The following is a 4,241-nucleotide window of genomic DNA, read 5'->3' as shown; positions in this document are numbered from 1 at the left end:
TTTGAGGGTCTATTTTTCCTTATCACATAGCGTATTTGGAATCTCAGAGATGGCCTTACGGAACAAGCAAATTCAACAATGCTTTTACGTACCGGGTCTGTTCTAGTTTCGATCACCTAGGTGCCCATGTCTCCACTATCTGTCTCATTAATGATGTAACCCATCACATTAACAAATCAAGAAAAGAAGATAGCGCAAGCCCATCATTCATAATCAGGACCTAAGTATAACAAAATTAACCTTTCAATCGAGTTCTGCTATTTATTACCTTGTAGAACGGCTCTTTCACAAATTTACCCTCTACTAATTAAACAAATTAAATGTATAGAAAGTTAATTAGTATTTAGTTATTCTCTTATTTTTCACCAAGTTTAAATAGATTTGCGAGGTTATACAATTGTATGATACATGGTAGATTGGTATCAGCTAGTCTTTAAACATGATTGTTGTAAAAAATCAACATGAGGATTTACAGTACAAAAAATATTAAAAACAGCAACGACTCCGCTGGGGATCGAACCCAGAATCTCTGGTTTCGTAGACCAGCGCCTTATCCATTGGGCCACGGAGTCCTTGTTGTTAAGATGTATGCTTTTGTGTAGTTATACAACTATGAACTACCTTTTCTACCTAAATGTGGTTTTAAATTCTGAATCGATTAATCAAAATCATGAACCATGAACCAAAATAGAAACAGAGGATGCCATTTACGAGGACGTAAAAAGTATTAAACCACGAGTTGATATTTGGCCTACCAACTCTATTTTTATTCAGCAAATCAACGATACATTTTTATACCTTTCTCATCAGCTTTTAAGTTGTAGATTTTAATAATTCTGCAATGTACATTTTGATTTTTTTTTTCTTTTTCAAATTATGATCATTCTTGATCGTGTAAGTTAATGTTTAAGTTTCATTGTACATATAGGTGTGATCTAGGACACGCATTCCCCATCATTGTAGCCAAGCTAAATACAAGGTTCTGGTATCAAATAACACTGGATATTTATGTATTATTTTGTGTTCGATATCGTTTTTTATGTATAACTATTGTAGTTAAAACATGTTTCTTATAGTGAGTGTTAAGTTTTGAAAGAAGAGACCTTTTCATATTTCTTTGAAACAATAACCGTTTTTTAAAGAAAATCAAGGGGTAAATCCTTGTCACACAAAATAAAATTTCTATAGTACCTCGTTATATTTTCTCGCTACCGACTATAGCTATTGAAATATTCGTATTTTGTAGGCACACCATGTTTCTAATAATCTTTTGAGTGACGGATTCAAGATTCTTCTCGGTAGGGTATGGTCAAAATAATTACAATAAAGATTTGAAGAAAATGACAATGGTGGGCTGAAGTTCAGTTGGGCCTTCCCCATCTGGGCTCTTAACGAATCCGCCCTTGATTTTTTGGGTGTATAGATGGTGAAGACTGAAGAGTGTGTAAGTCACGTTGAATGAAAATATAGATTTTTATGTAGACGGTTAACTGCTGTTACCCACAGGCATTGAGTTGTAGTATCAATGTGCTAACTTAATAGAATCAATTGAAGTACTTAAAATTAGATTAATTTAGTGAATAGGTTGCGAATTGGTTCTAAGTAGTAGTTTGCTTATATAAATAAGCTTCTATGCTTAGCTAACATGTAGCATACATAATTAATTAATTAATTATGGCAGATGTGTCAAAATGCATGGAAAATGGTACGTATTTTAAACCGCAAGATAAAGATGCATAGAAAGCTTTTACCTCAGCCGCGACGATTTACTTTCTTTTAACCATTTGGAAGTGTTGACTCAATACTAGAACTCGATTCCCAAACGGCATTAAGTACCGATATGGATTGTATGTAAATATAGTCAGAGGCGGATCCAGAAAATTTTCTTACAGGGGTCGGGAATTTTTATTGTCGGCACTAATACAACTGTCAGGTCGAATCCAGCCGGGTCGAATCGGGTCGAGTCGGTCATATATATATAAAAAATTTTACCAAACAAAATATTAGAAAACAAATATATTAAAGTTGTTCTCTACGAGTTTTCATTTTTTGAAATCTAACCATTACATCATCTACTTTAACATTAACAAGCAAGTCTTTCTCAATGTAACAAATACAGTTGTCGCTTAAATTTTCATAACCCATTCGATTACGCAAATCGGACTTCACATACTTCATCGCTGAAAATAATCTTTCAACGGTTGCGGTTGCGGTTGCGACGGGTAATACGAGAGCCAACTTTAATAAACGATACACCAATGCAAAGGAACGGTGTTTCTTTGTTTGAACCATCAATTGAACAATACTTGCTAAATCATTCAAGTTTTTAAATCGTTTATCTCATTTCAAATTATCGATGTATGTCGCGAGTTCATCCGGGAGTCTTCTTTTATCACTTTCATCAAAATCATATGGGTACAACTCGACTAATCGTAATATTTTTGGAAAAGAAAATGCCCGAAAATTATCACAAGGAGTCAAACAAGTAAGTCAGATGTTACCTCGTTAAAACGATCCCCAAACTCTTGGTGATTTGCAAATCTTGAACTGCATTGAAGCAATCATACTCATAATATTGGCGATTTTTCATGTTTGTTTTTTTTCTTGGTGTTAGTATGTTAATATAGTCATCATCCATCGAAAGGACGAAGTGAGGTAGTAGAGGCGGTCAAAAAAATAAATTTCAGAAGTTAGAATGGGATTTTGGGTTTTGGACTAAAAATTGAGTAGGGTTTGAATTAGGTTTTGGGCTTAAAAATGGATTGGATATTGGACTAATGGACTATTTAATATTAAATTCAAATTTAATAGGAAAAATTGTTTATATAATGTTTATATAATTATATTTATAAAATTGTCATTGTATTTTTTGTTAGGGTTAGTCTCAAAAACTCAAGGGGTCGCCTCGAAATTATACCGGGTACGGCTTCAAAGTTTCACAGGGGTCAGTGCCAAAATTTTACAGGTGTCGGTCGGGGATTTTGCATATTAACACTAAAAAAAAAATTTCACAGGGAACAGGGGACACCCTTAGGGTGTTAGTGGCTACGCCCTTGAATATAGTGTCCCTTAGTTTCACAATTTTGTATCTGAAATAGCCTTAGTCGTATCCCTTATTAGAGGGGAAGGGGCACCCATATGGGTACGGTGTATGGCTTCCAAACCACATGGCAACACCACCCCATCTCATGTGGGGTGCATGGCTTCATTTCATGGCAAATGTTTGCCACACTACATTGATTCATTATTGATCATTGAAGAGTTAAAATGAATTAATAAAGTTGTAGGGTACTTGTGGGTAGGTGATGCCTCTAAGTTTATGGTTTGTGGGTACTTAATGGTAAAAATGAGGTAGTAGTACATGATTGACCAATGGATGGGTAATACCCATGAACCCTTCCCCTCTTATGAGAAAACCCAATCTTTGTGCCCACGGCTCTTTTATGGTTAGAGCTTTGGTAAACCTACCATACAAAATACCATAGGCTTACGGCGGCCTAAAAACATATCACTCGACTATGCTCAAGAATTGAACATAGCTTTTAGATACATATATTTTGCACACATCTATGTTGCATCTATAAGAATAATAAGCGTGTGTCATTATTCAAGAACAACATTGGCAGTTTGAAACAGTTTTGTATCGATTTTCAAAACTAACTTGTATACGCATTCAACTATGCTAATGTGCATAGACGGATCGAAAAATTTTCGCTACGGGGGGGGGGGGGGGTAGAAAATGGATCCGTAAAATAAATGGGTGGGGTCGGGTCGAATATGACATGGCCGGCCACATCATTCTGGAGGCCCAAATCAGTATGAATTTTCAAGCCCCCTTTTCTAATTTCGTTATTATAAATGATCAACACAATTATATAAGAGAATAAGAACTAAGCATCTTGTTTTTGTTTTACTTGTGAAACATCACCAATTCACTAAACAAGTAAATGATTAAGAAGAAAAAAATAAAACTTTGACAAAAAAAAAGAAAAAAAAAACAAACAATAACATTTACAAGGATTAGATAAAAAGTCATAAAAAAAGAAAATAAATTTTGAAGTCAGATCGCACACCGGAACTGATTTGAGTCTATAGATCCATCAAACGTAAAACTGGTTTGGGCCTTGAGCTTTGGGTTTTGTAGGTGGACACTTGAACTAAAATAAGAAAATTGGGTCGTTAACTATACTACGAATATGTGTTCACCAGTAGGCACTTGAACTAAAATAAGAAAATTGGGT

General features: G+C 34.8%; 1 non-coding gene across 1 annotated transcript; it reads right to left on the bottom strand.

Annotated features, from left to right (window-relative positions):
• Positions 1-499: 499 nt before the first annotated feature.
• On the bottom strand, positions 500-572 carry TRNAR-ACG (transfer RNA arginine (anticodon ACG)). Its single transcript has one exon. It is a non-coding gene; the product is annotated as a tRNA-Arg (tRNA).
• Between the last annotated feature and the right edge of the window lie 3,669 nt (positions 573-4,241).

Source organism: Bidens hawaiensis, unplaced genomic scaffold, assembly GCF_021521415.1.
Source record: "Bidens hawaiensis isolate Kalapana, Puna unplaced genomic scaffold, B.hawaiensis_p1.1 tig00052372_1, whole genome shotgun sequence".
Lineage (NCBI taxonomy): Eukaryota > Viridiplantae > Streptophyta > Magnoliopsida > Asterales > Asteraceae > Bidens > Bidens hawaiensis.
The sequence above is the reverse complement of the archived record's forward strand: the minus strand, read 5'-3'. Positions and strand labels throughout refer to the sequence as shown.